This window comes from Musca autumnalis, unplaced genomic scaffold (genome assembly GCF_047663935.1).
Source record: "Musca autumnalis isolate F117 unplaced genomic scaffold, ASM4766393v1 scaffold_3, whole genome shotgun sequence".
In the NCBI taxonomy this organism is placed as follows: Eukaryota; Metazoa; Arthropoda; class Insecta; order Diptera; family Muscidae; genus Musca; species Musca autumnalis.
The window spans coordinates 151,394,490-151,408,077 of NW_027411866.1; the positions used below are offsets into that span (position 1 = coordinate 151,394,490).

At 32.3% G+C, this 13,588-nt stretch overlaps 1 protein-coding gene across 4 annotated transcripts in view; it reads left to right on the forward strand.

Annotated features, from left to right (window-relative positions):
• Nucleotides 1–13,588, forward strand: part of LOC141397928 (uncharacterized) — a 130,846-nt gene that overhangs the window by 16,404 nt on the left and 100,854 nt on the right. The window lies entirely within an intron of this gene.

The window sequence follows — 13,588 nt, forward strand, 5'->3', positions numbered from 1 at the left end:
GAATATTGAATTTTTGTGGTTTTTGTGTTTTAGTTGCGGAAGTTGAGTTTGTAGATCATGATATCGTGATCCAGGTGTTCTATTTTCATTCGATATCATGTAATTAGCTAGGATTCGTGACTTTGTAATGTGATCGTATTTAATTGATAAAATGTTTGGGGTGTCACAATTTGCCCACGAATATGTACTTCGTTACTTGGGAATAATACACACGGTGCAACATGATTTTATTGAGATATTTATAAAACGTTTAAAAAAAAAGTGAGAACAGTTTTACTTTCTGGCTGTTAGGGATTATTTCACTGTCAACGTTTTCGAAAACAGTCTTCGAACACAGCACAAACAAAATCGACAAAAGTCCATTGTTTATAACACTGTGAACACAAATTTTGGGGAAGAGATAATTCCTTTGGAGTGATGAAGTTTTTGCTAGAGACCCAGTAAGGCATCAGGAATTAGCGTTATATCTTTGTTCACTGTTGTTTTATCTTATTTTTGAGATGACATGTCTTCAGTCAAATTGAATGAGGATTATTTTCGTAGAGCACTTCGACCTTCTAACTCGCCTATAAAAGTACCACAAGATGACGTTTTTCAGCTTCGAAATGTTCTGCAAAAATGTCGCTCAGAATATTTTAGGTACGGCTCTCATTGACAACTAATCGATTTTGTCGCGTTTTCGTGGTCGTTTTGTGCATTTAGCCTATTTTTGCTCAGAAAAAAATATTTTTTGTTTTTTGAATATTTGTTAAAGAACATACAAGAAAACAAAACACAGTTTTTTCTGAGCAAACACAGTCGAAGTGCTCTACGAAAATAATCCTCATTCGATTTGACTGAAGACATGTCATCTCAAAAATAAGCTAAATCAACAGTGAACAAAGCTATAACGCCAATTCCTGAAGACTTACAGGATCTCTAGCAAAAACATCATTACGCCATAACGCGGAAGTTCGACTCACGCCGAATCTGTCCTTCGCGGTTCTAAATATACTCACCAATGCCTTTCTTCCCCAAGAGGAATTTTCCGTGCCCCAGACCTCACCTCCATTTTGTTGCACAGTGTAATCGGAAATTAAATTAGAAGACATTCTTCTATATTTCTTTTTTAAGTGGCTATAACAAATCGTTTGTTCATTTGAAGTTAATATACATATTTTTTTTGCACGTGATATACATGCATGTCACAGAAACGAATTCCGATCGAAAGTGGAGGAATTGATTCCGTATTTAGCTTCTGCAGAAACCGAAAAACGATTTTTTTTGGAATGAAACCACTTTTGTTTTTTCAAGTGGAATTTTTTTTTGGAAATATGTCAACATTGTTTTATTAATGTCCAACATTTGGTCTGTTCCAGTACTGCAAGAATCTACTAATTTTTACTATTTTTTTCGATAACATAAAGGAAAAAATGTTATCGTAGTAAAAAATAGTAGCTTCTTGCAGGTTCTGGAACAAAGCAATTGTTTTATTAACAAAATACATTTGATTTCATATTTTTTTATTATTTTATTTAAAAAATTCGCAAAATTTCGATTATTTCTCAATTAACGAAACCAATTATTAACAAAGTACTGCCACATAATTTTTTCGTGAGAACATTTTTAAAAAACTAAACAATATGGCATTACGAATGATAAATTAAAGCAAAGATAAAAGAAAACAAAAGAAGAAAGTACACAATGGTTCAATGTTATGTTGATTAACCCACTTAGCGCCGAGAATTTTTTTTTTTGCGAAAAAACTTAAAATTTTTATGAAAATTATATTTTTAAGACATTCTAAGCATTTCTTAAAAAAAATAACTGTTTTGTCTAAAACGTATAGTTTTCCTGCAATCGGACCTTCTTTTAAAAGTGCCGAAAACTTTGTAGGGTAATATAGGTGTATGCCAATCCTTTGGTTTTTGATTGAGAAAATACTCTTACTACATTCCTAACAAATCCCTGACTTTAGATGAATGTAACATTTATGATTAAATTTTTATCGCATGTTTAAATTTTTCCTCAAAGCCGAAAATTACAAAAAAAGTCGATTTTTTTGGAATTAGGTCTGTCTGGTTACTTTCCCAGCAGGAACTCTCTCAGAAAGTAAGGAATTTTTATTCTCTTTTGCAAGAAAATTTTAAAAAGTAAACAGACACCTTCCCAGCAAAAACCTGCAAGCAATCAGCTGACTTGCCAAAACAGAACAATTTGTCCGCAAATGAAGGAACCGAGGAAAGCAAAAATTTTGTATTTTATTAAAAATAAATAAAATAGAAAACAAGTGAGAAAAGGCTATAGTCGGTACGGGGCCGACTATGTGATACCCTACACCACTACCTCTGTGCATAATCTTTTCACTCGAAAACATTTCCTTTAGGGAGATACGGAAGTTTTCACCTATCTGGCTATTATACCAAATGACTTAAGGCGAACTGAACCAAAATAATTAATATTTAATTTTATATTTGACTACTATCGACATCACCAAAATCAATATGATTTTATCTCTGTTAAAAATTTCGTGATGATCCGATCAAAATTCCGACCTGAAGTGTGATTGCAGAAAAAGTGGAAAAAGGGATGTATTACGACTATTGCGATATCTCTATTATTTGACCACCTACGCCAACCTACTTTGCATATTTTTATACCCTCAGCCTTTAGGCTATGAAGGGTATATACACTTTCATACGGGCAAAATGTGCCTCATCGAAATAATGGTTTTAGACCCCAAGTATGTTTGGACGAAATATGTTTCAGACAATTTGGAGTCGATTGAGCAATGTCCGTCCGTCTGTCTGTCTGTCTGGCTGGAGCGCACGATAACTCTCGAAGGGATGAATCGATTCGGTTCAAATTTTGGCTTTCGTAATATTTGGACAACTTAGTTTAAGTTCGAAGATGGGTTATATCGGTCTATTCCTTCCGGTACCTCCCCCACAAAAGTTCGAAAATGTTCGGAAAATTTGTACGTACGATAACTCTTGAAGGAAATAACCGATTCGGTCCATAATTTGCAACTCGTGAAATGTCTACCAGACTTAGATGAGGTTCCAATATGGACTCAATCGGTCCACACCTTTGGGTACCTCCCACACAAAATTTCGGATAAGTTCAGTTTAGGACCTGCTCTCGAATCGCTTTGATTTTTGTTTTAGCAACTTTTATTCACTGCCCTCCATACGACGCACAGTGGCCGAAACCACTGATCTAGCGGCGCGAAATTAATAACTTGGAAACGAATGAAGATATCTTTCTGAAATTTTGCACAAACTCAATCTGTGTCTGTGGGTAATTATGGACTAAATATGAACAACATAGGCAAATATTTTGGTGTAGCACCCATATAACGGTACCTCCTGATATTCGATATTTTGAGGATTTAAGCCGCCTTTTCCTGCCAAATTAGTTGTAATTTGGTACTTAGGGTTCCTACTGATCACTAAACCTTTCCACCAAAAATTGTGGACATAGGTCCACGTTTGGGTATAGGCCCCTTTTAACGTACCTCCAGACTTTCAGTAGTTTGGGGATTTAAAGCTACATTTTCCGACCAAATTAGGTGTAATTTGGTATTTGGGGTTCCCAGTGGACACAAAAATTCTCCACTAAAAATTGCGAACATAGGTCTACATTTTGATATAGGCCCCATATAACCGTACCGACAGATTTTTGGTATTTTGAGGATTTAAGCTATTTTTCAAGACCATTTATCAGCAAGATTTGCAGGTATTTGCAGCTAAATTTTGGTTATTCGGAATCTAGGGAGTCCAATTTAATTATTAAAAAAATAACTGGACCGAACCTCGGTGGACCTTTGTAGTTACGCTCCATCCAACAAAAGTATATTGCACTAAAAACATACAAAAAATAATAATTTTTGAAAATTTATTGCTTTATAACTATGTAACTTCTGGCCCCAAACATTTTATTTTAATTTAACTTAAACCCTCCCCTATCAATAAAAAATAAACTTTGTTTAGTTTTATTACGAATTTATTTAACAATTAAACAAATATGAGATCAGGTTTTTAGCAACAATTTTATTAAAATCTGATCCGTCAAAATTTCTTGCACTTGACACTGAATAACTGAGTGAATATTTACAACAACAAAAAAAGTAAAAACAAAATCTTAGTCAGCAGAGTGTCTGTAATCGATATAATGGAAAACATTTCGCAATTTTATACTTTGATTTTTTGACTTTCGCGCCGCTAGATCAATGATTTCGTCCTCTGTGCGACGGTACAAGTTTCATCAGGGGCAAGTCCATACTTCCTGAGAAAATAGCCTGAAAGTTGCACAAAACCCCTATGACACCGTGTGAGGTGGTTGGAGCGCAAGATAACTCTCGAACAGATCTGCCGATTGGGTCCAAACTTGAGCCTTAGTAATATATTGTCCAAACATAGTTTAAGTTCGAAGATAAGCCATCTCGGTCCACTCCTTCATTCACCTCCCCCACAAAATGTCAAAAATGTTCGGAAAAATTGTTCGTACGGTAACTTTTGAAGGGAGTGGCCGAATTGGTCTATACTTTACACATCGTAATATATCTACCAGATATAGATTAGGTCCAAATATGGACTATATTTGTCCACTTCATCCAGTACCTCCCAAACAAAATTTCGGATAAGTTCACTTTAAGACCTGCTATCGAATCACTTTGATTTTTGTTGAAGCAACTTGAGTTCGCTTCAATAACGATGGTAAAAGTTTCTTCAGGGGCAAATCCACACTTCTTGAGCAAACAGCCCGAAGGTTGTAAAAAGCCCTTATGGCACCATATGGTCAATGTCGATCCAATCCTTTAAGTATTTCCTTCGCAAAACTTTTGCTCTTTAATCCTAATCAACATTTTTGTCGTTTCATACGCCCAAAACCCTCTAAATACATAAGTGTTTTGGGAAAAAAATGTTTCAATATACACAGGCTGAGGGTATATCTCTGTCGGCCAAGCCGACTGATACTTTTTTACTTGTTTAAGATGGGATTTTCTACTTTCTTAGTCAGGCTTTGCCTTTAGATGGTCCCCAACCAAAGGTGTGATATTCGTCATTATTATTAGAATCGCAAGAATGAAAAGTTGGGTTCTATTAGCGACTATTGCGATATCTTCGTTGTTTCCTTGCCAGGTCTTGCTTTTTTTATAGACGCTGAGATATTTGCTTTGGAATAAAATAAATAAATAAATTTTTTGCTCATTCCGACCCCTAAATATTATCCGACCATCACCAAAATCAATAGGCTTCTTCCTCTGTGAGACCTCCATTAATCCTCGAAATTTCGTGACGATCCAATCAAAATTGCGACTTGTAGCGTGATTTCCAAAAAATGGAAAAAATGGGATGTATTACCGACTATTGCGATATCTCCGTTAGTTGGTCACCTATGCGGACCTAGTTTGCATCATTGTAAAGATGGGATCTTCTACTTTTATAGTCAGGCTAAGTCTCCAACCAAAACTGTGATATTCGTCATTATAATTAAAATCGCAAAAAATGAAAATTTGGGTTTTATTTGCGACGGTTGTGATATCTTCGTTGTTTGATCATTAGAAAGGTGATATTTTCTACTTTCATAGTAAGGTTTTGCCTTTGGTATATCCCATACAGAAGCTGAGATATTCGCTTTGGAAAAAAACGTTGTCTTTTTATCCACATACGTTTTTTGCCCATTCCGACCCCCAAATATTATCCGACCATTATCATCACCAAAATCAATAGGCTTCTTCCCCTCCGGGACCCCCATCAACATCCAAAGTTTCGTGACGATCCGATCAAAATTGCGACCTGTAGCGTGATTACAAGGTTTAGATGGACAGACGGACGGACACACATAGCCAGATCGACTTAGCTCGTGGAGACATTCATTTTGGTATATATAAGTATGGGTCTACGACCATTATTTCGATGCGTTACAAACTTTTTGGCCAAAACCAACTTATAATACCCTCCTCACATAGTGGTGTACGGTACAATGACCCAAACAGGATTTTTCCCACTTTGCAACTGTGTTCTCCAAAAAAGCAATACAATTAGGCTTGCTATTTCCACAATAAAATTGTTTTTAATTCTCACAAACATAAATCAACGAAAAAATATAAACAGATGTTTGATTCTTTTTAAGAAGAAGAAGAGTTGCTAGTGCTTGCTAAAAGAAATTTGTCCAGCAAGAATTTTCAAACTCTCAGTGAAAGAACTGTCAAAATGTCACTCTCGAATCGCTCTCTTTTGCTGACTTTTGTGTTAACAGACGACTCCAGCAACAATTGGTACAAATGGTTACAAATTTTGGGTAACAAGACAGAATTATTGCTTGGATTTTAGGCCAATTCCGTGGAAATGTATAGGTCAAATAAAGCTCTATAAACATGGAATGATCGTTAACAGACAGTACTATAACGAAATGCAAAAAAGCCCACTAAAACTTACGAAAATGTCAAAGTTTTTTTTGCAACAGAGTTTTATGTCAAATTTTGCAACATTTTTTGGTGGCGTTTAAACGGCCAGTGGCGTTATGTGGGTTAATTTGCGCCTCCAAACAATAGAAAATTTAAATTTCAATAAAAATTAACTTTCTTTTCGCACAAACTTTCTTTAATCATGTGCTTTTGTTTTAATAAATAAATAATAAAATTTTCGAAATTCACCAAATCGATAGAAATCTGAAAAAGGTAAAACAAAAACGACCGAATTGAAACCATTCCGATCGGAAACTGTGACATGTGTTGATATCTTAACAATACCATTGTCGAAGAATAGCTCATATTTAGTCTATAAATTTTCAAATAATTTCATAAAATGTCCAATTATTGCCTCGTCTAATTTCCCAAGTAGCCATGCTTCAGAGCTACAACAACAGTTTATTTTGTTCTTACTATAGGACCGTGAAAGGATGTTATGTTCATTTGCGATTCTTCCTTAGCCCTAAGCAGCACCTGTTGTTCAGAATTAATCGTCTTTTTATGTGATGTATATACAGTGACACAGATAAGTATACGTACACCTTACAAAAATGAAGTTTAGGCTAAATCGTTGTGATTCTGTGTGATTCCTTGGGGACAAAATAACCATAATTACACAAATTTATTTTAATATAATACGTATATTTATTACAATTAAAGAAATTCAATTTTCACAACACGGAAAAGTATACGTACGCCTTAAAACTATTTGCATTTTAGTTTCACTAACTTAAGGAAACACATTGGGATATGTTTATTTGGTTTGTATTAGAAGTGAGAAGAATTGAGTTACAAGGATGAAATATTCCACGAAAAGATTCGCCATTCGATTTGACTGAAGACATGCAATCTCAAAACAACGCTACAATAACGCCAAACAGAGATAGAAGGCTAATTTCTCAGGCATTATAGGGGTAAATTCAAAAAGTTCATCACACCCATTTATTAACCGATTTTAAAAAATAATAGCTTATTCGAAAGATATTATTCACCCCTTTAAAAGGAATAACGATCAATAGAAATACGCTGTAAAAAAATAAGATATGCCCGTTTAAATTTGAAAATGTCAGAAACCCAGATTTTCACTACTTTTACCGTTATAAAATAATAAAACGAAATGACGCAAATGAACCAAAGGCATTTTCGTTGTCTATGGGCCCTAACACGATAGAATTTTATAACGGAACGCTTGAAATTTTTTTGGTCAACTTTTGTAGCACAGTGTCATTTGTCGATATTTTCCGAATAATGTGCACATTCTCAGGCCAAAACTGCCTGAAGGAGCTTTCCAATACTTTTGCCATGTACTAGAGAGATCTTAACTATTGTGTTGGCTACAATTTCGTTCTTCGTGTTGGATCGCAAATCTAAATGGTTTGGCTCAAGTCAAAATCGGGAGGCTCGATTTTCATCATAGACATATGGATATGGTGGTAGACTATTTTGCTCAGTTCAATCCTAGGAATCAGAAACGCGAAGGGCCCATTAAGGTTTTCAGATCGCCCCGGCCTAATAGTCATATTTTATAGCACACATGATCAACACATAAAAGAAAAGAGAATAAGCAACATAATTTCAACTGCTTAGCCACTTTTTCAGCAAACAATAGTTTTTGCGATCAGGGTTTCCTATTCTAAGGCATTAGAAATCACTTTTTTCTTTCAAAGGCCATGTAAATTTTTAATAATGTCGTTTAACAAATATATATTTTTTAATTTAAACAATAAAATAATAAAGAGTAAATGAAGATGGATATCACAATATTTAAGATAAATGAACGATATTTTTGATATTTGTATTACTCCCAAGGTCCACGTATGCCTGTTGAAGTAAGGGAACACTTTTTTTTAGTAAAATATGATAAAAACTTGGCATGTAAAGAATAAAACAGAGCTTTTTTCAGAGTTTAAAATGCTAATGCCATATTCAAAAAAATATATATAATAATTAATTTTCATTGTATGTACCTATGTGTTTGTTGTTCTTTTGCCTTTTAATAAACAACCTCAACATTTGTGTGTATACTATAGAGATAGCTAGTGAGTTCTTACTGAGAGCAAGTGAGCACACATTTCAAAGTGTTTTACATTGAATTTTACGCTCCCTTGCTCTCAGTAAGCGCCCACTGGTGCATGTGTTTGTTTTTTTTTGTGCCTTTTGGGTTTGTATTTTTTTGCACCCAAACATATAAAATGTTTGCACCCAAACATAAAATTGTTTCCACCCAAACATAACTTTGTTTGCACCCAAACATATATATCTTTGCACCCAAACATAAATATCTTTGCACCCAAACATATATTTGTTTCCACCCAAACATATATTTGTTTGCAGACCCAAACATATATTATGTTTGGGACTGTTGCAGACATATATATGTTTGCTGCAAAATATGTTTGGGACATATGTTAGAGAGGCCGTTTTTTTTTGCGTGTATTTATTAAATATAAACCCGCTTGATAACAAGCATTTTATCAATTAAATGATGAAATATGTATCTTCTCTTCGTATTAATTAATATGTTGTACATTTAAAAATAAATATGTCGCTATTTTGTGACCAACTGTCACATTTTTCATTTACAAACACACCCCTCGTTTGGATATTTGCTGCGACGATTGGTCAACCGAGTGCTAAATGTGTACCGTAGTTGTCGATTATGCGTAGCAAAAAAGCTTAGGTGTTAATACGAAATAAGCAAAGATGCACAAAAATAAATAAGCGCTCGCTTGCTTATTTAGCCGTGTGTCTCAATTTTGTGTAGCAGTTGATGTGTACAGCTAATGCAAATGATTTTAAAGCTGGCTTTTAAAACTTGTAATTTTCTGAATTGTCATACCCTACACCACACGGTGGTAAGAAGTATAATGTCTAAGGGGTAATGTGCATTAGTTTGTAACATCCAAAAGGAAACGAAATAGACTCATAGTTCCTTTTAATGATCTGCACAGATTCACTACAAATTACGAACGCTTTTTATTTTGGTAACAACCGGTTCTATTTTTACCAGATGTTAGGTATTTGACGCACCAATCACGCTATGTGTGTTTAATTTTGATAAAAATTTAAATTTGTTACAGAATTTGGTCTAGAAAAAAGTTTGCCAAATTATATTGAAATCGATTCCCATATATTTTCGCTCGATTTCATGTATTTGACGCACCAAACACACTACGACTGTCTGGTTTTGATAAAAATTGGTCAAAATGTGACGCAATTTGGGTTTAAAAAATTTCGCCAAATTATGTGAACACCGTAGTGGTGTAGTGTATCCCATATACTTTGATTCTTTCCATACTGTTTTAATATCAAAATTGTTATTGTATAGAAATAAATTGACTATATCCTCATTACATTGTCGTGTATCACGTTTTTAAATCAACACTTCAAATTTCAATTTTTTGCGTAATTGATTTTTTGAGTTCTATTGTTTTATTGTGATTTTCGACATTGTTATTGCTAATGAAATTTCTGTTAGTCAAAGTTGTTTTCGTATCTTAAAATTGTTTAGAACAACACATGTTATATTGTGTTTCATCTTGAAAACATCTACTTTAGAACGTGTCCTTGTTCAGATTTCTAAAATCTCTTTGATATAGAAAGAAAGTATCTTCGTAAGTACATTAAACAAATCAAATATATGCATCTATAAAAATCTGTTTACAAGGAAAAGCAGTAGCAACAACAACGTAATAACATGAACTTATATTTTGTTTAGACGATAAACTATTTGCCAACATTCTTTTGGGGCATAAAAGGACAAAATTATGTTTAGAAATACATACAGAGAAAATGTTTAGAGATATAAGTATGTATGGTTGGTTGTTTGGTTCTTGGCAGCCTATAAAATAAATGTTCTTCTGTTGGATTTGAAACAAACAAAAGTTCCAATTTCCAATTAAGAAAACAAAGTTACAGAAGAATACAAGATAAATCGTTGCCGCACACAGATGGGAACAGCGTTTGCATTTTAAGTATTATTATTGCAGGGCGGGGGACACATATAGTAGGTTATAGAATTTATAAGTTCAAAGAATTTATTATTTAAAATTAAACTAATTAAAATAGTTAACCCGGCCTAACAAGCACTTTTCTGTAAAAAATCGTTCTATCGAATACCGCGATAAAATCTTAATGCCCACGAAAGCTTTTATTGCGTCATTAAATAAATATTTATTTTACAAATTAAAGTAAAACAAACTCAAAAGACCGTCCTTCTGCACGACTTTCGTTTTACATTCACAAAGCTTTTGGCCATTTGGTGTTATTTGTTTAATGCATTGCAAAATGTGCGTGGCCTTTTAGCTTGACTCCTTTCATGTAGTTTCCTTTACGTTCTCCTTCGGTTTTAATCCTTTTCATGGTAATAATAATGTGTTGTCGCCAATGTTCCTGCTGTTGTTGGAAGGTGGGAATTGATTTCACAACGTTACATCAGTGAGTGTTGTGTGTCCCTTAAAATGTCTTCTATATGAGTTTCAATTCGTTCGTTCCTTTTTTAATTGTTATCTTTTCTCCATTATATTAATGTCTTACTGAACGCAGGCAACAGCAGAACGTTGTGAACATTTATGGCATGATGACCCAGATTTTCCTCCGCATAACCATCATCAGGAATGTAACATTTAATAAATGTTATGGCTAGTTTCGCATAGCCAAAAAAATAAAAAAAAAAAACTAAACGAAAAGTGTTGTATCCCTTCAAGGACTGACCATGATGTGTCTATCGTTAGAGGAAACGTTGAAGGTTGCTTAGAACAAATATTTCCTTTTTTGGGGGAAGATTTGTAAAGAAGAGGAGAACCAATGTTCTTTGGTGCTATTATTATAAGTTTCGTTTTGTGCGAATACAATAGGACAGCAAACAGATGTTTATCATATTTTTATAGATTTAATAAAACCAATGCCATGTCAGTAATAAATGTATTTATTTTAATCCTCCCATATTTACATATAAAATGGTCCATTATTGTCAACAGTTTTGGTTGAAAGAAGGGCTTAGCTGACCTTTTTTCTGTCAGTTATTATAAAGGCGTTATTAAACATATTTTCATTGGATATTTTGCTTAACATTATTAACATGTCATCTTTCCACAAAATTTGATTTTATTAAATCCAAAAAAGTCTGACTTGTAAGTAGATATGACTCGTTTAGGCAGCCCATATAAATAATAATTTTGAGGCATTTAAAAAAAAAACATTGATGAGGCATTTATTGTGGATTTTAAAGAACAATTTTAACGCATTTATCGTGGATTTTTTAACAACATTTTCGAGGCATTTGTTGGTGATTTTTAAAGAATAATTTTGAGTCATTTTATCGTAATAAATAATAATTTTGAGTAAAAAATATTTTGAGCTAAATATCGTGGATTCTTTAAAGAATTATTTTGAGGCATTTATCGTGGATTTTTTAACAATTTTTTTGAGCTAAATATCCACGGATTCTTTGAAGAATTATTTCGAGCCAAATATCGTGGATTTTTAAAGAATTATTTTGAACCAAACATCGTGGATTTTTGAAGGATTATTTTGAGCCAATTATTGTAGATTTTTGAACGAATTATTTTGAGCCAAATGTCGTGGAAATTTTAAAGATTTTTTTTGAGTTAAATATCGTGGATTTTTAAAGACTTATTTTGAATCATTTGTCGAGGATTTTTTTAAAGAATTATTTCAAACCAAATATCGTGGATTTTTTAAAGAATTATTTCAAACCAAATATCGTGGATTTTTTAAAGAATTATTTTAAACCAAATATCGTGGATTTTTTAAAGAATTATTTTAAACCAAATATCGTGGATTTTTTAAAGAATTATTTCAAACCAAATTTTTTAAAGAATTTTTTGAGCCAAATATCGTTGATTAAAAAAAAACATTTTGAGCCAAATATCGTGGATTTTTTAAAGAATTATTTCGAACCAAATATCGTGGATTTTTTAAAGAATTATTTCAAACCAAATATCGTGGATTTTATAAAGAATTATTTCGAACCAAATATCGTGGATTTTTTAAAGAATTATTTCAAACCAAATATCGTGGATTTTTTAAAGAATTATTTTGAGCCAAATATAGTGGATTTTTTAAAGAATTATTTCAAACCAAATATCGTGGATTTTTTAAAGAATTATTTTGAGCCAAATATCGTGGATTTTTTGAAGAATTATTTTGAGCCAAATATCGTGGATTTTTTAAAGAATTATTTTGAGCCAAATATCGTGGATTTTTTAAAGAATTATTTCAAACCAAATATCGTGGATTTTTTAAAGAATTATTTCAAACCAAATATCGTGGATTTTTTAAAGAATTATTTCAAACCAAATATCGTGGATTTTTTAAAGAATTATTTCAAACCAAATATCGTGGATTTTTTAAAGAATTATTTCAAACCAAATATCGTGGATTTTTTAAAGAATTATTTCAAACCAAATATCGTGGATTTTTTAAAGAATTATTTTGAGCCAAATATCGTGGAGTTTTTAAAGAATTATTTCAAACCAAATATCGTGGATTTTTTAAAGAATTATTTTAAACCAAATATCGTGGATTTTTTAAAGAATTATTTCAAACCAAATATCGTGGATTTTTTAAAGAATTATTTCAAACCAAATATCGTAAATTTTTTAAAGAATTATTTCAAACCAAATATCGTGGATTTTTTAAAGAATTATTTCAAACCAAATATCGTGGATTTTTTAAAGAATTATTTCAAACCAAATATCGTGGATTTTTTAAAGAATTATTTCAAACCAAATATCGTGGATTTTTTAAAGAATTATTTCAAACCAAATATCGTGGATTTTTTAAAGAATTATTTCAAACCAAATATCGTGGATTTTTTAAAGAATTATTTCGAATCAAATATCGTGGATTTTTTAAAGAATTATTTCAAACCAAATATCGTGGATTTTTTAAAGAATTATTTCAAACCAAATATCGTGGATTTTTTAAAGAATTATTTCAAACCAAATATCGTGGATTTTTTAAAGAATTATTTCAAACCAAATATCGTGGATTTTTTAAAGAATTATTTCAAACCAAATATCGTGGATTTTTTAAAGAATTATTTTGAGCCAAATATCGTGGATTTTTTAAAGAATTATTTCAAACCAAATATCGTGGATTTTTAAAAGA